This window comes from Labeo rohita, chromosome 9, assembly GCF_022985175.1.
Source record: "Labeo rohita strain BAU-BD-2019 chromosome 9, IGBB_LRoh.1.0, whole genome shotgun sequence".
Classification (NCBI taxonomy): Eukaryota; Metazoa; Chordata; class Actinopteri; order Cypriniformes; family Cyprinidae; genus Labeo; species Labeo rohita.
Genome location: NC_066877.1, coordinates 20924387 through 20947610, shown reverse-complemented (window position 1 = coordinate 20947610; position 23224 = coordinate 20924387). Strand labels below are relative to the sequence as shown.

General features: G+C 36.6%; 1 long non-coding RNA gene across 1 annotated transcript in view; it reads right to left on the bottom strand.

Moving 5' to 3' along the window:
- Positions 1-591: 591 nt before the first annotated feature.
- Positions 592-23224, bottom strand: part of LOC127170669 (uncharacterized) — a 30393-nt gene continuing 7760 nt past the window's right edge. The window contains exons 3-4 of the long non-coding RNA XR_007828389.1: positions 1144-1250; positions 592-720 (exon numbers count right to left, since the gene is read on the bottom strand). This is a non-coding gene — a long non-coding RNA (uncharacterized LOC127170669). The remainder of the gene's footprint in view (positions 721-1143; positions 1251-23224) is intronic.

The following is a 23224-nucleotide window of genomic DNA, read 5'->3' as shown; positions in this document are numbered from 1 at the left end:
AAATGTGTAATGTAATGGATTATGTTACTACAATTTTTGTAATTTAATTTGGAATCAGTAACGGATTACAATTTGTAAGTAATCTATCCAGCTCTGGTTGTAATAGTACTACAGTTATGTGCAGTGTGAGCACCAAACCAAATCTTCAGGTGTATGTGCGTATGTGCAACCCTGTATATATTGTTTGTTCATTTAAACTGCATATTTTCAAGACACTATTTGGTAGACTAATCTTTTAAAAAATTTCAACTACCGACGTTGCAAACCTTTAGACGCTCCACTATCAGCACACTTTGGTTTCTTCTTCATCTGCTGTCCCATCATTCCAACACCGAGGCTAATTTAACAAGGGAGAATTAAGAGTGTAAAAAGTGCTTACACAAAGGTTTCCACGTTATTTGCTTGGAATTGATTTTAACACTTAAACAGAATCCTAACTAAGGGCTTATGTGTGCCAGGCCATCTGCATTTCGCCGTAAACGCACACACATACATATTAGTCTATGGATATCTATCAGAAATGCCAGCTGAAGCTGGCAATGTGTTTCCAAGCAAAGCATAATTTGTTTATTTTTACCCAACAAACATGTTCTACAGCGTCCTTATGAGCGATTAGCAATGTTGTTCTTCAAAGGTCCTTAAGAGGAGTTTGATGCAGTTCTTGCCCGTCCTCCCATTAATCCAAGCTCAGTTAAGAGTCTGCCATCTGGACGTGTGTTCCTAGCGATAAATATGATTTAGAGTTGATTCAGACATGTTTTCCGCACCAAGTGTGTGTGGATTTCTGAATTAAATGGCACAAACAAATGTGGAGTCGAGAGCAAATTAATATCTCTCGTTTTAGAGCTCCATAACAAAGCCGCACCCTTAATTACAGCCTGTAATCATTTCCTGAAACACAAATATCAAGGAATTCAATTACCATCATGCAGCTCTTACACAAATAAACTGATCTTATAAATGTAAAATATCTCCTGACGCTTGTTTAGATGATTCAGATTGTCCTGCAGGTAATTCTGAAACAACACTAGATGCTCAGTTGTCTCTCAGCTGATGCTGGATTCAAGTTATGTGAGCAATCAACACGATTTTGTGAAATATTAAGTGTATGTGTGAATATCAGATAATGTTGGATCTAATTACCTTCCTTTGAGCTTCAGTTGTTTTTCAGCTGTGCCAAGCAACAGTGACCTCTACAGGGATTGAAGATGGAAAACCCAGATACACTCTTGACTTCCTGCAGTAACCTCCTTAAAGAGAGAAAAAACAGATTTAAAAAGTATATTAAAAAGTCAAAATAAAACATATGCAGTAAAAAATACAGAGTGAATGCTAATCAAAACATTAGTTTACACACAGACAGTATATTGAAAAAAAATTTAGAAACAATTTTCACAATTTTTAAAGAAACAGCAAGCAACAGATTGAATAAAATGTGAATTTTTTTAAAGTAGAAAGACTACTTAGTCTTAGAGACTCAAGGTTAAAACCAGTAAAAAAATACAAATTAGAAGCCTTCTTTGCACATTTATGTGGCATATTTCTAGCATCTTAATATTTAAATATATTTTTAGAATTAAATAAAATACTAATAATTTATTCTGTAGCATGTCAAGATATTTTTCAAAATATTCCTTGCTAATTAATTTATAAATAAATAAAAACAGCTAGATTTTTAACCACAATATTTTAACAAAGTAATATTGAAAACTTCTAAGTAGCAGCTCTGTGTATCTAGTAAGCATTTCCACATCATAAATAAATAAACAATATTTAGAAATACAGTAAACAGTAAGACTGTTTCACAATGTTTTAATCAAAATGATACTGAAAACTGTCATTGTCAATTCTGTTGTTTACTGCAAAATAAACAAAGACGACTTCATTTGTCCAGCGTTGCAGGAGAAGATCTCCCTGTAGACAAAGTCTTGGCCACATCCAGGTGTAATGGCAGCAAACCCAGAAAGTGTTGCCAAGACGTTTCTCCCTCGCTTCTAAACTTTAGCACAGGAGGACAAAGTGTCTTTCACAGAGAGAGGGGGGTAGAAAAGAAAGGGTGCCAAACACCACAAGGCAGAGCCAAGCGCTGTATCAAGCAGGAGGAATGACTGATGGAAAGATAAGGGACAAACCAAAGAGAGCAGACCAAACAGGAAAAGCAAGCAAGCAGCAAATGGAGGGGTGTAGCCTGGGCCGACAAAGAGCGCATGGTGGACGCTCACGTTGCATGTGTCTGCTTTTGTTTAGAGTGGACAAGAAAGCAAATCTCATAAACACATTCTGCTAACTTTACTCTTTGTGCTGCATATGTAAAAACCTGAATAGCTAGCATGTATCTAGTATGCAAATCACTCAAAGCGTAACAAGTAACCTATCTAGGATTAAACTACGAATGCGGACGCATTCTGTGCTGATTTGTACAAAAGACACACAAGCCATGTTGTGCCCTATCCCCCACTGCTGCCGAGTTTTCTTTTATGCATTCACATTCACTTCGGCAGCATGGAATCCTCCAGAGAGCCAGCATTGTCCTCTTGCGTGTCCCCTGGGTTTCCCATCACATAGCTGCATCTCTCATGCACACAATATAACACCCAGAAGATCCAGCGGCGAATGGGCTCCTTTTAAGCGCTCGCACGCAATTTGAGGAAGATTAATTAAAATGCTATTAAAGCCACTGCTGATTGTGTTGATTCTCAAAGACTTTGCAAATTATTCCACTTTTACTGCGGCCTTAAACAAACGGATTCAATAGCCTTTCACTGATTTCTCCCTCTGAATAATAAACATCTGTTATGTCATTATGCGCAGAAATAAAAGGGACACATACTTTCCCCGGCGATGTGGAAAGAACGCTTCGCACAGACCTTCGACAGAAGATCTGCGACTGTAGTGTTATAAATATACGAGAACCGTGGTTTCATATCGACGTGGTTCAAGCGCTTTCAAAGGCCGGGGTTTGCTCTAGTGGACTTGAATGTGTAGTCTGTGGTGCATAAAGTGAAACGTAAGGCCTAGCAATGACGCTTTGTCTAATAGGATACCAAGCCCGGGGCATTAAGGAAAAAGCAAGCACCGTGGATATGAAAAAAAAACGTACATAAATGGGTGATTTAAAGTGATTGAATTAGCCTCCGTTTTAGTGCATCTGCTATATTTGTCTCTAACAGTGCTGGGGAAGCTACTTTGGGACTAAATGTACAGTCAAGTAACACTTTTTCTTACAAATAAATTGAAAAAAAAAGTAGTACATATTTTCCTTTTGAACCACAAATACTAAGAAATGTGAATTACTTAAAACTACATTTTAAAAAAAACACATTAGACCAACAGAATTCCCAACGCTAAAAATAAAGGTGCTTGTGCTTGTCCCGAGAAGGTCATGGACCTTTCTTGATCCCACCCCCTCTCTCTCTCCCACTCGCTTCCTGTCCGATCGCCACTGTCCTATCAAGAAAATTGCAGAAATGCCCAATAAATAAAATAAAATAAAATAAATAAAGGTGCTTCACAATGCCTTAGAAGAATCTTTTTTGTCTAAATGGTTCCATAAAGAACTTTTAGATCTGAAGAACCTGTCTGTTTCACAAAAGGTTCTATGTGGCGAAAGAAGGTTCTTCAGAAAGAGCTGGTTCTTTAAAGAACATTTGACTGAATGGTTCTTTGTGGAACCAAAAATGCTTCTATTGTGGCATCGCTGTGAAGAACCTTTTAAAGCACCTATTTTTTTAAGAGTGTATCTAGTGGCTAATTCATACGGATTCGTACAACTTCACTCGTAATTAGCCACCTCGTTAAATATGTACGAATTGCCATGAAATCATAACTAGCATGTTATTAGGAAAAGTGATTGCAGAGATTCATAAAAAAAACCTTATACTCACTTCTGCTGTAGGTGAAGCTGGATCACAAATGATTTGCGTGAACATAGACACATTTATGTAGTTTGGGAAGTGCATTCCCTTCACAAACAAACATAATCCACTGCTTCAGTAGTAAATGACAACCACTATGTTCATTATTACATGCAGCAACACAACACCTCAATCGCTCAATCTGAGATATTCTTGTCTAACTTACATCCCTGCTCCGGCATCGAAACAATGGAGGTTGGACTGTGACCATTTAGGGCAGGTCTGAGGTAAGAAGCTCATGTCAATCAACTATCGTGGGAGCGGCCTCTGTGGGTGTAACATCACACCGACAGGCATCTGAGAATGGCTCGATTTGAAAAAGGGGATATTGTTTTTACAGATTAATTAAAAACCACTGCATGGATTTTCATCATTATAGGGTACACTGTAAAAAACAATTTGTTGAGTCAACTTAAAATAATTTGTGGCTGCCTTAAAATTTTAAGTTCAGTAAACTCAAAAAATGTTTATTCAACTTGAAATGTTAAATTATACTAAGTGACAACTTAGATATTTGAGTTGAATCAACTTGAAATTTTAAGGCAGCTGGGTTACTTACCCATATGTTAAGTTTAGCAAACACAAATATCTAAGTTGTTACTTAGTACAACTTAACATTTCAAGTTGACTAAACTTATTTTAGTTGACTGAACTTAAAATTTTAAGGCAGCAGGGTAACAAATTATTTTAAGCTTACTCAACAAATTGTGTTTTTTATTTTTTACAGTGTAGATTTGTACATACACTGCCAACACACAATAATGTTCAAACAACATGTAAAAGTGAACTTTGCATCCGATGACCCCTTTAAGAGCTCATTTTGCACTTGTTGACTACGAACATTAATGTGTTGAGGTGTATGTAACCATTTAAAACTACATCCCAGATATATTTGATTTCTAATGTAATTACGCCTTCTGAAACAAATATAGCATTGTTCACTTCACATATTAAAGGAGAAGTCCACTTCCAGAACAACAATTTACAGACAATGTACTCACAATGCGGCTTCAAACGATCCCAAATGCGGTTGTAAACGATCCCAGCTGAGGAAGAAGGGTCTTATCTAATGAAAAGATCAGTTATTTTCATACAAATAATACAATTTATATACTTTTTAATGTCAAATGCTTGTCTTGTCTTGCTCTCCCTGAACTCTGTGTATTCTGGCTCAAGACAGTTAGGGTCGAAAAACTCTGACTGTATTTTCTCCCTCAACTTCAAAATCATCCTACATCGCTGATTTACCTTTTTTGTTAAGGGTGTTTGATCTTCTTTACATGTTCACTTGGCAAAGACTGGGTCGGTACTTCTGCAGCGATGTAGAATGATTTTGAAATTATTTTTGAAATGTTTTCCTCAAAAAACACAATTTCTTTATGACTGAACAGAAAATCTGTAGTTGCCAAATGGACCATTTCAAACCATTACAAACACATTCAAACTGCCAAAAAGTAGTGACTATTTTTTAAAATTGGGAGAAAGATATTAAAATGAGCTTATGTTAGTAGCATCACTATTTTCAGTCAGTTCCTTCTCTAAACTTTAACAATCCCTTCATAACGTGTGTGTCTGTGTGTTTTGTGTTATTACCACACATAAAACACTAGTGATCTTTCATCTTTCTATTATCTTTAAAATATCTTTGCTTTTAGTAATTCAACAAAGACTATGTACCAGTGGGTAAAACCAGCTCCGTTGTTTCATTATCTCCATACTCGCATATCACTTTGCAGTATACTTAGCCAGTTGTGCGATACAAATGCGCTCACAAGTCTGGTTACCCCTACAAAACTCTCCCCGAGGATTGAAAACTCTAAGTTCAGTCTCATTTCCCACTCGGCGCTCAGCAGTGGCGAGTCCTCGGCTCTCTGATCTTCTCTAGACAAAATGAGACACAGCAGCTCGAACAGAGGGAGCCTGGCGTACGCTATTCCCTGCGCTACTTGAATAGATAATGCTTCTCTTTACTTTCTTTATTCCTTCAAAAAAAAACTGCATCAGAGGCCAAATATTAATTCTCCCTGTCACCCAGCAAAAGCAAGGGGAGCGCGACGCACCCGGCATACCAGCCTGTGTTTTAGCATGATTAAGGCACACATAAAGGCCTTTCGCAGGCTGCTTTGAACCTTGCCATTCAATTCTTTTTGTTTTTTGCGCATATTCAAACTTATTCCCCTGCACTGCTGGAAGCTGATCCTGAAAGACAACGTTAATGAAACATATAACAGGTAAAGACAATGGGATTAGCGGCGTTCGAGCGCGGAGCATCTCCATCCGGGCTGGCAAGTCCGCTCTTCCCCCTTCCCCACGCCCATGAATCTCCTTTTAAAAAATGCCAATAGTTGTGATTGCTTAAAGCTCGATCCTTCGGCTCCATAAAGATGTGCGTGGAAAGAATCACATCAAGGAATGACATTGACAGAGGAACTGCTGACTCGCATCAGTGTTTGTCTTTTGATGTGAGAGATCAAATCGATGTACACACTCTCGTCGAACGGCATGCTGGGAGGGGGGAAGATGGGGATTAGCATTTCGCATCCCCGCGAGTCGAAGAGGTGCCTGCTTGCCTTAAATCATTAGCATTTATGTCCTCCTGCACCAAATAATCAGGAGTTTTCTTGTGGGGAGCTGGAAGGAGCGAAGTGAAAGATCCTCTTCGCTTCCTTAATTATTAAGTGGCTACATGGGAAATAGGGAAACATTAGCAGGTGTGTAAAAATTTTAAAAGATTAAGTGCTTCAAAAGAGTCACCCAGGGGAGAAAACAGGAACGTGAAACTGCTTTGGCAGTAACCAGGCAGTGAAACAAACGCTTGAGCAGAAAATGGTTATAGGAGATACACTGCCAAGAGTTAAGTGCATTTCTGAAGTTAAAGCAGTATAAATAGAGAGATATGAGAATGGTCCAAATGAAGAGTGCTAGGAAGAAGAAAACAAAATTCAAAACCTACAATACACTTCAAATACATATTGTCCTCAAAAGAATGGCCAATATCACCCACTTATTCCCTCAACAGTGTGTCTCAGTTATGCATTGTTCATGAGTTATGCAAGTTTTAAAAAGTAAGCAACAAACATTGGGCCTTATTCTTGAAACAGAACAAATTTCTATGCAAATAGCTCTTAAATCCATTTGTACGTAAACTGTGACATTTAAATATATCTGACAATTTATCTACAAAATGTTTTAATGCATGATTTACACTGAAATTTGTTTCACTTTATTAAATTGATGTGTGCAATACCTTATTCTGACTGGTCAGTTTGCCAAATCAAGATTATTATAGTTAACTAAAACTAAAACCATAAAAATAATTTTGTTACTTGAAATAAAATGAACCTTAACTAAAATTATATATATAGTATTTCACCTAATTGCCACAATTTTTCTTTTAATTTAATTTAACTTGATGCACTAAAATAACTAAAACTAAACCTGAAATAAAACTGAATGAAAAACAACTATTATTAAAACTTTAACCAAACATAAAATTAAAATGTAAAAATAAAACTGATTCAGAATATTAATAAAAACTATAATAGTAGCTCATTGTTAGTAAATTTATTTATTTATTTATTCATTCATGTTTTAATGCCATATCAGCAACAATGTCTATATTCATGGCAACATTAACGGTATCATTTTAATGCATCATTTAATATAACATTTTCTCAAGAAGTAAACACTATACAAAAACATGCAAGTAGCAACAATAGTACTGATAAAAATCACAGAATCTTTCAATTTAATCAATGTTAAAATTCTTACAGAGAGACCTTTTTGAAAATGCCTTTTATGATAGTAAAATAATACTGCATCAAATTATGCATATGAATTTACTGTACATACATACACACAGAAATATTACACACTATAAACATATATATACACAGTAACTATTACGATGTAAAACTGTTTTTCTATATTAAGATTCAAATTTAATTATATCTGTAATTAAAGTTGCATTTTCAGAATCTTTACTTCAGTCTTCAGTGTCATATGATCCTTCAGAAATCATTCTAATATGCTGATTTATTATCAGTGCTGGACACAGTTGCACTGCTTAATATTGTTTTGGAACCTGTGGTACTTTTTTCAGGTTTCATTAATCAATAAAAGTTTAAAAAGAACAGCATTTATTTAAAATAGAACGGTTTTCTAACAATACACATCACTGTTTAAAAATTTGGGGTCAGTACATTTTTATTCTTTCATTTTTTGAAAGAAATTAATACTTTTATTCACCAAGGATGTGTTAAATGAATAAAAAGTGATAGCGTAGATTTACATAGTTAGAAAAGATTTATATTTTGAATACATGCTGTTCTATTTAACTTGTTATTGATCAAACAATCCTGAAAAAAAGAATCACAGGTTCCAAAAATATATTCCGTTTCCAACACTGATAATTCTAATAATAAAAAAATCAGCATATTAGAATGATTTCTGAAGGATCATGTGACACTTAAGACAGCTGATGAAAATTCAGCGTTGCATCACAGGAATAAATTATATTTTAAAGTATATTAAAATAAAAACCATTATTTTATATTGTAATAGCATTTTGCAATATCAATGTATTTTTCTGTATTTTTAATCAAATACACTGCCCTCCAAAAGTTTGGAAACACCCCTGGCACAGTGTGGTTTTGGACAATATCAGCATTAATCCTTATCATTTTTTGGTGCAAATACATTAAAGTAACTTGACATTATAATTGAAGACCAGCAATAATAATTTTCATTTTGACTACATAATAATGGCAATATATACATGTCAAAGTCAGACATGCCCCTTTGCCAGCTGTGATGCCTGGTTACTGGTTTAAACTTGGCCCAGGTTTTTAAAAGATTTTTGGGTCAGCACACCATAATAGCTTCAACAATTGATTGCCAATTAAGTTTAGAAAACAATGAATTTATGCAGAGCTGTAATAGCTTCTGATGGTGGATATTTTGATAGTTTTTTCTATGTATAAACTGTTTATGTAATAAAATATGTTTTTGTAGTTTGTCCCTTATCAGTGCAAAATTATCACAAATTAAAAAGGATTCATGCCAATATTGTCCGAAACCCCACTTTTCTAGGGTGTTTCCAAACTTTTTGAGGGCAGTGTAAATGGAACCTGGATGAGCATAAGAGTCCTACTGATCCCAAACTTTTGAGCGGTAGTGTATATACATACATATATGGGGGAAGCCGTGGCCTAATGGTTAGGGAGTTGGGCTTGTAATTGAGAGGTTGCGGGTTCAAGTCCCAGGTCCAGGATTGAAGGTGGAGGGAGTGAATCACCAGCGCTCTCTCCACCCTCAATACCACAACTGAGATGAGTCCCTTGAGCAAGGCACCGATCCCCCAACTGCTCCCCAGGCACCGCAGCGATAGCAATATGGCTGCCCACTGCTCCGGGGGTGTGTTTGTTCACTACTCACTACTGTGTGTGCACTTGGATGGGTTAAATTTGAGTATGGGTCACGTCCTTTCACGCCCTTGCCCCTTTATATGGGGGCAGCCATGGCCTAATGGTTAGGGAGTCTGGCTTGTAATTGAAAGGTTGCAGGTTTGAGTCCCAGGTCCAGGATTGAAGGTGAGAGGAGTGAATAACCAGCACTCTCTCCACCCTCAATACACCGATCCCCCAACTTATAGCTTATAACTTTGCGATTGTTCTTCTCACATAATAAACGAATATTCTCAATAATATGTAAAAGTCCAGCAATTTATTTGGCACATAGTTGTGTAACGAATGTGATAATGTACAGTTACTCCACAAAATAAACCTCAGCAGTGTGGTCTTGTATCATCCTGAGTGGCTTTATTTTGCAATAATGATCATCTGACTGTATATTATTCCTTTACTTAACTACATTTCATGGCCTTGAATTCCTTCATTGTGTACTCATCTCTCAAGTAAAGTACTGCAATCCTACGGGCGGCTAATGAAAGTATCAGAGTGTGACATAGAACAAAGTTGTTAAGAGTGACTTTGCGGTTAGAGTATTGCGCTTTTCCACACTATTTGAATGCAGAGGGCTTGCTTGCAACTCTACGCTAATGATCAAAGTTGAGAGGGGAAAAATCTCCTGAGTGTAAGTTATGAGGATGAGACGAGCAGAGGAAAATGCTTTGCTACCCAGCTTTGAACACTTTTACACTTTCCAATAAGCTTTGTTTTTTAATTGGCTGAAATTAATCTTAGGGATGTAGATGCCTGATTTGCATTCATTAAAACTCAACCAAAGAAGTCATGCTTAATTCCAATCAAATTTGCTTAATTATGCATGGCGAAAGAATCCCAAATGAGCTGAGGATTTTTGTTAGCTTTCCTTTTTTTCTATAGCAAATAAAAAGCTTTTTTTTTTTTCTTTTTGTTTCCTATAGCAAATAAAATGTAATGAAGCTGTCTCTTTGTGTTCTGCTGAACGTTGAGGAGCTGGGCTGCGGCACCTTGAGTCTTTGTTGAAAAACAATATTATGGCTAAAGTAATTATAGGAATCTGCATTTTTCATTGTTAATTGTGGATGTCAGCATCATTAATTTTAATTTACAGCGGGCAATAAAATTAAGAATACTTTGTGCTGATGTTTTAAATCATGCCAGTGAAGGCGATGCATTATGCAACTTAAATTTCAAGAAGATATTGATTAGGGCAGATAGCCTTTTCTATGAATCTTAAACAGGCAGATGCAAGATAAAGCCTGAGGTATCACTTTCGCTCACTGTCACTGCTCCGGACGAGGGAAAGGACATCCATATTCCCCGTGATGCTACTTTGTCAGTGAAAAATAAGTGATGGGAATGAAATGTGGAATAAATATACAGGAGAAATAAAAAGGGACGCAGAGCTCATACTAGATTCTGTAATTTGTTGTAAGCAACCTCACTCGAGTATGCATCTGAAGACTATTTATAATATCAAAAGTACTGTTGCAATATCCAGAGTGAATACGTTTGTGCTATTAAAGTAAGTTATTGATCAAGCTCAGCTAAATCTTTGAAATAAATAATAAAAATGGAAATATGCAGTTGTGTGGTGGCAGAAAAAGATGGCCCAGAGAAAAAAAAATGTCATATCTTAAAATATTTCAATCAGTGCTTATTTGTCTCAGCCAGGCTCGCTTCAATATGTCCAGTGATCTACGTTTCTTTAGCTACAAAATATGTGCGACTGGCAGCGTAACAAGAGCACTTTAGGTTGTCTCTATTGTGCAGGACAACACAATGTGCTTGCACCAACACCATTTGATTAATAGCCTCTTTTCTTCTTTGGTGTACAGGATATATCCAGCTGCAAGAAGCTTTGGAGCATTGTACTTGGAAAACAAAGGAAGAATAAAATTGATCTTTCTGGAAACAGAAATCAATGAATAGTTATTTCCTGTTTCATGCATGTTATTTAGACAGAGTCACTGAGTTACAAGAATTCCCCTTTCTACTTTAAGAACAGCTTAAGGACTTGACGGTAAAGTGCAGAGGTACATTTAATGTTTTTGGCCTAATTATGTTCCAACACACTGCAACTTCAATGTGAAAAAGGAAACTTGTCACTTTTTTCTTCTGTGCAAAATAAAAGATATTTTGATGAAGGTTTGATGGAAGAATCTTTAAGAATTACATTTTCTACGTGAAGATCAATAAGGACTTGACAGGAAATGTAAAGCATAGAGGCATATTTAATGTTTTGGCCTAATTATGTTCCAAGACATTGCAACTTCAATGTGAAAAAAGAAAATTGTTGATTATATTTTGAATTACTAGTCATTTTAACAAAATAAAATCAAAAAAGTCAAAAATGTGGAAAGTTCAACCATGTAAATTGTTGCTTTTTTTCTTCTGTGGAAAATAAAACATATTTTGATTGAAGAATCTTTAAGAATTCTCTTTTTTACTTGAAGAATAGCAAGGACTTGACAGGAAAAGTAAAGCATAGAGGCATATTTAATGTTTTTGGCTACTTATGTTCCAAGACATTGCAATTCCAATGTGAAAAAAAGAAAATTGTTAATTATATTTTGAATTATTGTTCATTTTAAGCAGATAAAATCAAAAGTCAAAAACAAGGCAAGTACTTTTAAAGGGAAAGTTCACCATGTAAATTGTCATTTTTTCTTCTGTGCAAAATAAAAGATATTTTGATGAAGATTCAATAGAAGAATCTTTAAGAATTCCCTATTCTACTTCAAGAAAAGCAAAGACTTGACAGTAAATGTAAAGCATAGAGGCATATTTAATGTTTTTGGCCTAATTATGTTAAAGACATTGCAATTTCAATGCAAAAAAAGGAAAAAAATGTTAATTATATTTTGAATTATTGGCCATTTTAACCAGATAAAATCAAAAGACAAAAACAAGGCAAATACTTCTAAAGGGAAAGTTCACCATGTAAATTATCACTTTTTTCTTCTGTTCAAAATAAAAGGTATTTTGATGAAGGTATGATGTTATTGCCCCAATTATGTTCAAAACATTGCAACTTAAGTGTGAAAAAAAAAAAAACAGATTTATAATTTGAATTATTGGTGATTTTAACAAATTAAATGTCAAAACTGGTTAGTAATTGTGAAAAGAAAGATTTTAAAAGAATAGTTCACTCAAAAAAATGGACACACCTCCATGTTACTCCAAACCTGTCTGACTTTCTTTCTTCTGTGGAAAAAAAAAAAAAAGATTTTTGATGAAGGTTTTGATGGAAGAATCATGTAGAATTTGCCTTCATATTTTAACAATAGCAAGATCGTTATGGTAAAGGTAAAGCATAGAGTTATATTTAATTTTCTAATATGTTTTAAGACACTGCAACTCAAATGTTAAGATTTCTCTCCTCACATCACTCCAAACCTGTATGACTTCTTTTCTTCTGTGGAAAATCATAATAATATAGATAATTTGATAAAGGTTGGACACATTTACTTCATTTGTTTGGACAAAAAAGACATGTTCCAAATCATGACTATTTTTATTTTAAGTTGAACTGTCCCTTTAAGAAAGGGAGAAATGAAATTGTCAGATTTTTTTCCCCTTGTACAGAAACAAAAACATTACTGCCAAGGAATAAAAAAGACATCACAGCCAAGCACGGTTATAATTGCCATGTTTGTGGTCCCTGGTTAGATTTATGTCTAGAAAGATTTGCCTGTGCCTGTTCTGCATACAGGACTATTATTTCTTGGGGGTGATTGTGTTGCTATCACAAAAGCTTCTCTGCTCGATTGTTCTGTTTCGAAGTTGGAGGGCTGCCCGTGGCCTTTTTTTATTACTCAGGCAACTCCAACTATCAGCTCCATTTTCCTCTTCCTGCTTTTTTCCTGTCAGACACTGAGACAAGTCACTCCAATGTAACAATGAGGGTGATTTCATTTGACTTATCACACACACTAACTGCTAAACCAGCTGCCCGGACTTTGATCCAATGCACTTCCTGCAATGGATTTCCTAAAACAGGCGGTAAACAGGCTGAGACTATGCTGTCATTACTTCAGAGCAGCGAAAACATTTCAAATTGATTATTTTACCTGTTGCCTGCAGGGTCCCGTCGGACCTAGAAGAAAAAGCAGGCCTGGTGTAGCAGTGCTCCAACCTTCACATTTCCCCAATACAAATCTTGAGACAATGGTGTTAATTCAGCCACGTGATCAGCGAATTCCGCAGGGGCATTACAACAGGAAACCATACGAACGTGTAGCGTTAGCATGCCTCCGAAGGAAAAAAAAATAGCCCGCATGGATTGGGAAATGCCCTTTTATTCATACCACTGTCCTTCGTTCTCCCGAAGGTTAACGTGCAGCCATTACTTCATTGTATTGCGAATGAGAGAAAATAAGTCACACATGCTCTTAAGGGATTTTCCCTTTCTCCATTAACCATTCTTTTTCACGAGGGGCTAAATCATTGACATCGCTTTAGGCTTTCTGGTCAACACGGTTGAATATAAAAGACTCAAGATTAATTCGGCAATCTGTGACATCATTGTGTGAATAATTCATTCTGAAGGCCAGATAAGAAATGATCTGTGTGGAAATTAATAGCGCTTATTTAATAACATTCTCCCACGGATTTCTGGGCGCTACACAACAGCGGCGGAGTCGCGCAGAGCGAGTTCAAAAATCAAGGCGGATGATTCATTCGCACTCCTCTGGTAGTTGAGTTTGATGGATCATTCTTAAAAGCGTCGTCGCTAATCTTCGGCTCCTCTTTTTTAGGTTATTCACAGATCAGTGAGTTTTCCGGCTAATCCGGGTTTTGATGCTCCCCTGTCTGTGTACATGGTATTCATCATATCTTGACAAGAGGAGTCCTTCAGACAACAAATAACCTTCAGTAAGGGGACGTGAGCAGTAGATGTGCAGTTATTTTGGATATGTATCACAGAGGGGTAAGAACACAGCGGGAGATGAATGGTGTCCTTGTTGGCAGTGGGAATGGACCCCTTTTTTCGGTTCCTCGGAATAATCATTCTGAACCTTAGCCATGCCTTCGACAACTTAATCAGACAGCCTACTACCTGTAAAGTGGCTGGGCTGATTTGATTGCCATTTTTATTGGATCTCCCGCCCATAAATCAAAGCAATGGGGACGGCTCTACAGACATGACCACTCGTCATTCGCTAGTAGCCTTGGAAACATTGTTGCGGGAGTTGTGCGACTGTCAGTGGGGGTAAATCAGACTTTGGAAATTTTGCCCCTTCTCCAGAAGAGCGTTATGGTTAGAGTAAATCATCTTGAAAATTGATGTCACTTTGCCAAAGTGGTTCACCTATCCCTCGATGGGGCTCTGTCATCCCATGTCAATGTCAGCACTTTCATCTTACTTTCTAAAAAGTGGCTTTTCCACATGATGGGCGACTAAGGGATCGCTAAACTGCAGTGGGGAACTTTTCTCAAACAAACTGCTTGGGAACAATGCATCTTTAGAGTTCTCAAGATTTATCCTTATGGTGCGTTCACACCAAACGCGAAGCGAATATGCGCATCGCGTCACTCGCTCTAGATTACTTGAGGGATGTTTTCTGCATCACTCACGCAAATAACAACAAGGCGCGATCAACCATGATAGAGATAACTACGACTGATGCTTTGTACCTGCTGTTGAAGTCCCAAATACTCTGGAAAGCCAAACGCCAACGTGTCTGGGTTCACAGCACCATCCAGAGGTGGATGAGTAGCCTATTAAACCTGCATTAATGTGTGTTATATTTTTATGCTGTATATACACTGCTATTATTATTATTATTTTATTTTTAGCAGCATCTCTGTAGCCATGCTAATAAAATACAACTACCACTACAACTGATTTTAATTGTTTTCTATGATCCAGATACCTATATTATAAATTTTCTGGCTACAATAATGCTCTCTTTTATTTGCTGATTCAACCGGACTTGTCAATAAGCTCTTTGCTGATTGGCAAGAACGTGTCATGCAAATTTTCCACTCGAGTTGAAATTTTTTAACTTTCGTGGAAGACGTGTTTGAGGTAAATCTCGTGCATTCGTGGCAAACGCAAAAGGTTATTGAGGAAAACTTGCTAGGATTTTTTTACATATAGTGGAGTTTAATGGGGATCAATGAGTTGAAGGTCCAAATTGCAATTTCAATGCAGCTTCAAAGGGCTCTAAACAATCCAAGCCTAGGGTCTTATCTAGTGAAATGATCTGCCGTTTTCTAAAAAAAAAAAAATATATATATATATATATATATATATTTAACCACAAATGCTTCTTTCGCACTAGCTTAGTCTTGCATAGCCAGACCTTCAGACTGACGGCAGAAGGTCTGGAAACCTAGGCTGCTTTGAATGGCCAAGGCCCATCCAAGAGACTGAATGACTGACAGGTAAAGCAACCAATCACGTTTCGTTTTGTGCTGCATCATGTTTAGTGGCATGGAAATGTCACGACAATAACAGACTGGTGTGTAAAACTCTCTGACATATTTTAAAGATTATATATACTGCAAATTTAATTTTTTTCACATACTTCAAGCAAGCATTTAGTTGATCCTGAGGGGGTTTGACACCACATAATTTTTGTTTCCAGACGGAACGTTAAAGAATGCGACATGCATCTGCCTGAAATCCTGTATAATCTCACCAATCCGATGACGACTTCGAAACTCCTGAAGTATTTCATGCATGACGTCTGAGAATGAGACTAGCACTAGCTTGACTTCACGCATTACATAATCACACTGGAAAAGATCACACGTGACGTAGGTGGAAGTACCACCCCAGTGTTTGCAAAGAAAGACAAACGCCCTTTACAAAAAAAAAAAAAAAAAAAAAAAAAGGTAAAGCAACAATGTCAGACAATTTTGAAGTTGGGGGACAAAATGAGATGAAGTTTTTCACCCCACCCTGCCTTTTTCAACCAAAGTACACAGATGAAGAACTAACTGCGCATGACTCATAGACGCACATTGCAGAGCTAGTGCAAGCATTTGAGGTGAAAATCTGAAAAAAAATGTCTTTTTTTAGAGAAAATGACCAATCATTTTGCTAGATAAGACCCTTATTCCTCGGCTGGGATTGTGTAGAGCCCTTTGAAGCTGCATTGAAACTGCATTTTTAACCTTCAATCCATTGAGCACAATTAAAGTCCACTATATGGAGAAAAATCCTGGAATGTTTTCCTCAAAAACCTTAATATCTTTTTTGATTGAAGAAAGAAAGACATGAACATCTAGGATGACATGGGGGTGAGTAAATTATCAAGAAATTTTAATTCAGGAATGAACAAATATTTAAAGAAAGCAAGATATGAAATTGTCAGATTTGTTTTACATTCTTAAAAATCCAACATTTTTACTAATATTTTGATCTAGATGCTTTTTGAATATTCTCTTATATTCTGAAAAAAGTTAATTATTAACATAAAATAGGATGTAAATGACCAGTCACACTGAATATAAAATATTAATTTCAAAAAGTAATTTGATAGGGAGAAAAAATCTAATGAAAAGTATTAAAATATCAAGGGGCTCTATTGAGTTGTCCTTTCCAGTAGTGTGTCAAAAGTGAGAGCGCTAATGATATGCTAAGGATTGAAAATTACCATCTCGGATATGTCTAAACCAGTAAACTGGTAAACAAGCCTCCTGTTAGGAACAGGGATGATTTGAATCAACAAGGGTGAACAGATATGGATACTCCCTGCATTAGTGTTAATAGGAATAGATTATGGAGGGATTTGGCGATGTGACCTTCAGTGTACTAATTGAAATAGTATTCAGAGTCAGCAGTGGAGTAATCAAGTTAAACACAGAATCATAAATCATCATGAGAAGCGCTGTCACAACTAAGCCATTAGCCCCCTGTTTTTCATCCACACACCCTCATGGAAATATCTGCCACGCTGCTCCGTAGGTTAATAGGAACAGAAATGGCATTTAAAGTCTATTTGGATCAAATGTACTGCGCGCCTGAAAGTAGAACTTCGCTAATTTACAGGTAATATGAATTGATGTGGTTATGCTAGGGGATACTTGAGCCGACTGTGAAGTTGGACTTGGGACTGCTGGGAGTTCAGAGTAGCAAACAGGATTCAACAGGTAATCCTGCAATAAAATAATTTAAATAATTTAAAAAAATGTCATTTAAATATTATTAACTTAAAATCTCAGGAGGTACTTCAGGTGAACATTTCCAGCAATGAGGTTCATCTGATGAAAAATGAAAGTCTTTTGGAGCAAATCGGGCTGAATAAACTGTGACGTTCAGCATTTTCGGTCACTTGTGCCTCCTGTGATGCATACAGCGGCACTCTGTGACACTGGGTGGTTTGTCAAACTTCCTAACATCTTTATTGATATCAACAAGTACTCTCCTAGCAAATAGCTTTTTAATTGTTGCGAAATGAGTGAATTAGATACTAAACAGTCGGTTAGCGTCAATGAAACGTCTTTCACACAACAGTGACCACCAAACTTGTCAGAACGCTGATAAGAGGCTGAACTGGAATGCTTACATGGCATTAATCAAATAGCTACGTCTAATTAAACGGGTTTAAAACACGGCTTTTTCTAAATGTTGCTCAGGTATTGCAATAATTTTTGATCACCCAAGCCTGGAAGACAAATAATTAGAACTGCCACACCATTCTGATGAGTGATGTCAGCGTCTCGGAGTGACCTTCCCACTGCTAATTAATTTTCATCCCGAGAAAAAAAAGACCCTGTTGTTGCACATTATTAATTGAGTTCATGAAAAGATGCGGCTGATTAATTTTTGTTGATAATACTTGTCATTCCAGGGAGCGTTGGTGATCATTTTATGGCTTTTTGTTTTAGCGCTCCTCAAAGTTGGTCCGAGTCATCTGCGGTGCCATTAATTTGCTTCAAAGCTGGAATTACAGGACAAACTACATTTTAAGTTAATTACTAATGTGTTGCTTTGCTTTTGAAGTGTATTTACTGTGTATACCAAAAAAAAAAAAAAGCAATGCGTTCCTGTTAAACGTCTGCCAAGCAATGCGTTTCTGTTAAATGTCTGCCCGGTCATATAAAAATTACTGTCATGGACTAAAAAAAAAAAAGACTACATAGGTGGTCAAAATCACCATTTGCATATACTTAATTGCTAGTCACTTTATTTACATTAGCTGTGAGGAAAACTTAGTGAACCCTTCAGAATTATCTGGAATTCTGCTGAACTCACAGGACTGTCTGACTCCAATTACCCTCATTTCAAGCTGTCAATATCACAGAGCTTTATATCTATTACACTTTCATATCTATCTATCACAGCTCACTACGGCAAAATGGCCAGTAAAACATTGTCCCGTCAATGATCTTGATTGTTTAAACCATTTATTTAATAAAAGTATGGCAGTTCTTCTCATTATCTCAAATAAGAGAAGTGGTGCAGCGGTTTGCTCCAGAAATATGAGCACCAGAGTAAACCTGAGAGCGTTGGATCGTGTCATGACCCGATCCCACGCCCCCTTTTCTCTCATTCATTTCCTGTTCGGCCTAAATCAATATGTGAGGCATAAAAAGCTTCCCAAAATAAATAAAAAATAAGATCAACTTTAGTTATTACTTACAACAAGATCATATCACGCTTCAAAAGCCATGCACAGAAAAATCCAGAGAATTCCATATAGGCTACAAAGTTTCTTTCACAGCTGCATGGTGTGGTTGTAACCGTCTCCTAATGTTGTAGGCAGTCAATGGCACTCACAGAAATATTAGAGTTCTCAGGAGGCCTTTCTCAACATAAAATGAGTCCCCAGCTCAGAAGGGCTGCTATTCTTTGATAAGGTATAGCTGCAGAATGCTGTAAAGAAAACCATTATGAATTGATAATGCTGGGCACAGACTTGTTAATAGAAAAAAAAAAGTCATTTATCTGAAACGTCTCACAATCATCTGTGAAATGCAAGATGTCATTGAGCTGGTGAAAATGTGTCCCTTAATGAATATTCTGACAATTTCCAAGCATTGTCCTTGACGGCCTAAATGTATGTGAATAGCACAGCGTGTCATGGTTGTAAAATGACATTAATAGAACTGTAATTATACAGCAGCACTGTTATATTTCACTGCTGTATGTTATTATGCTTGGCATAATAAAATAATACTTGAGGACTAATAAACAGAATTCTCTGTGTCATTTCTATAGCGACGTACAGTTTACAATGAGCAACACTGGCCTCAGCCTGCAGTCTTAAAAGTGCTCAAAATATGATGATTTAAACTGGATAAATATTCTTTAATTAAGTCTCATGTGAATTGATAACACCTCAGTTGGAGGGAAACATAGACTTTATGGCTTTACAGTATTAATCCACTGGTTTGTGGTTTACCTTAATTGTCATTCCCAGAGAAGCTTAAAACACAACAACACATATACAGAGTGGTTTACATACAGTACTTATTTTTTTTTATAATTTTTGTCTTTTGTCTGACGTTTTGAACCCACTTTTTTGGAGCCTTAGTTCTGCAGGTTTTAAAGGGGTCATGAACTGAGAAATCAAAATTCCTAAACGTCATTACGTACTATAAAAACACCCTGTAAGTTTCAGAACTCACTTTTTTGTTAGTCTAAAAACAGCTTATATTGAAGCCAATCTGCAAAACAACAGGTTGAGGAATGTGCCACTTTATGACATAAGAGTGTGTCTAAACACCGCCTCCGCAGAAGATGATCAACGCCTGTTTCTACAGCACTGCCCGCTTAGCCCCGCCCACTGATTCGCGCATATAGTGTAAATAATGAGAGAGGCAAAGTCAGGTCTATGCAGAAACCAAACGATAAAGATGGTTTCAAAGATAAGAAGACACTGTGCAGTGCCAAGTTGTGGACAAACAGTCTTTGCATTGCCTTCCTTCTGATCCCAACGTTAGGAAAGAGTCGATTTACTTTTTTGAAGTTCCAGACTGTGTCGGTAAGAACTTGGTCCTTTGTTCAATTAATTTTACCACAGATTTGTTTACAAACAAAGCACAATTCGACAAGGGGCTTTCAGAACATTTGAAAGTAAAAGACAATGCTGTGCTGGCTATATTGAATCCGACAGTAACTGTTTTTATTATGTGGCCACTATTGCTTTGTCGGTTATTACAGATTGTTTGATATGTACTGAGTATTTATGCATCCATCTACAAAGGATGTAACCTGTCAAGCATACACAACTGTTAGCCAGTCATAGCACTGGGCGTTTACTTCCGAGTCTACAATCGGCCATGCCTATTCAAACAGAGTGTTCCAATGAGGGGGCTCAAAACAGAATAGAAAACAGCCTATTACTTATAAATTATGATGTTTTTTGATGTAAAAATCTTGATAACATTATAAGTGGACCTCAAAGAACAGTACAAAATAATAAAAAAGGCAGTTCACGACCTCTTTGATCCACCTTACTTTTTCTCAGAAAGCAAATAAAGAAGCATACACTGTGTAAAAAAACTCATATATCATAGTCAGTTGGTCCTGAAAGTCTTGTAAAGAAACAATAAAAATATTTCTGTGAAAAAAAATTAATGGGGTTTTTCTTCCGTATGCCTGTTACACAATACATTGAAACAACTGAAAGCATGCAACTTAACAAAACGACTTTAACTACAGCAAATACATACATTAATAAAAAGTATATAAGTCCAAAGTATGCCATGAAAATTCCTTCCAGGGTAATATATGGAATAACAAATATTGCACATGACTTCTGTATTTATACTACAGGTAATTTCTTCCTCATTGGTGAGATTTCCACAGAGCTGTATCTAGAAAATGTACTTCTAAGATGTGTTAAAGGATAAGTGTTAAAGTACATTATGTTTGTTAAGATGTTTGTTTTTCTTTCTTCAGCTGTAAAGAAATGATGTTTTTAGAGGCAAACATGGATTTTTCTCCATATATTGGACCTCCCAAAATGCATTTTAAATGCAGCTTCAAATGGCTAAAATGATTGGTTATTTTCTAAAAAAAATTACAATTTATATACTTTTTAACTTCAAATGCTCATCTTGTCCAGCTCTGTGTGAACTCCGGGCATTCCAGGTCAATACAGTTAGGGTACACTTAAAAAATAAAGGTGCTTCACGATGCCATAGAAGAGCCTTTTTTGTCTAAATGGTTCCATAAAAACCTTTAACATCTGAAGAACCTTTCTGTTTTACAACAGGTTTTTTGTGGTGAAAGAAAGTTCTTAAGATTATAAAAAGGTAAGAAAGAGATGGTTCTTTAAAGAACCTTTGACTGAATGGTTCTCTATGGAACCAAAAATGGTTCTTCGTATTGCATCGCTGTGAAAAACCTTTTAAAGCCCCTTTATTTCTAAGAGTGTATGTCGAAAAACTACATCGAAGGATGATTTTGAAGTTGGAGGAAAAAAAATGAGATGGAATTTTTTTGACATACCCTAACTGTCTTGAACCAGAGCGCCTGGAGTTAGCAGAGCTAGAGCGTTTGAGGTTAAAAAAGTATATAAATTATAATTTTTTTTAGAAAATAATGATTGTTTTGCTAGATAAGACTCTTCTTTCTTGGCTGGGATCATTTAGAGCCTTTTGAAGCTGCATTTAAACTGCATTTTGGAAGTTCAAACTTGCAGGCACCATAGACGTCCACTATATGGAGAACATCATTCCTCAAAAAAACAATTTCTTTACAACTGAAGAAAGAAAGACATGAAAATCTTGGATGACAAGGGGGTGAGTAAATTATCTGTAATTTTTTGTTCTGGAAGTGAACAACTTCTTTAAAGTTGTGCTAAGTTGTGCTAAGTTTGAGTTAAAATAATAAAAGTGGCAGACGTCTATAATAAAGTTATATAAAAACACACACACACACAACAGGCTCACTTTAAAGAGTCAAGACTTTGAAATGCTAAAGAGCTGAATAAAAGAATAAAAGTATTGGCGAGCAATCCAAGAGTCTAAACAGAGGGGATATCAGGGGATTAATGACTGATTGCCACTCATCTCTTAACCTGAAGGAGATCGGCTGCTTGATTCCTCCTTCTCTGGAGGTGAGCATATGGACAGTGCATCTGTTTTTGTGGCGAGTTGAGCGATTCTACGTCGAGTATAAAACTGGGATTCTGTCCAACTCAAGAGTAAGTTGTCCCCACCTGATAAATGCCGTACGCTTTCCAGATTGCACGTTTGACCGTCTAAACTTAATTAAACGCTAACGTTCAGAGATATCGTTTCATGTTGTTGGAGGCTTAAAAAGTGTTGTTTGTTTTCAAGTTCAGGAACAGAAAAAACTGGTAGCAATAAAAATACTACGCGCCACTTCAAGGCTGCTTCAAGTTTGGGCAGCCATACTGTAGTCAACAAGAGCAAGCGTTTGTCTTTGGAAACATTAACCAAACATTGAAAGCGATTCAGAAAAAAAAAAAAAAAAATCATTAGACTAGTTTCATTTGTCTCTTCAAACACAAGCCCCTGAATAAACCATGAGCGCTCCCCAAAACAATATAGCTTTCAGCACCACCCACTGGTAAGAAACGACCCATATAAAAACTTCATCCAACAGGACTGCAGAGTTTCTCTGAAATGATATTCTCACATGCTCTAATCTCACAAGACGTTGACCCTCTGTCATTTCAGAGCGCCTTTCACCTCTCACTCACCCCATCAGAGAGCATTCAATCATCTGTAATTGTGATCACACATCACCCTTACAAAACAACTGCTGCAAATGCAATCTATAACTGGACGCGAACAGGGGGAATGGAAATCCCATTCCTGGGAGCTCTAAAACAAACAATGTGTTAGTCCTATCAGTAACCTCTATCCTGAGAGGACAAGGTTAACATCGACACTCTGTGAATTGGTGCACCCAAAATAACAATCGCACCGAAC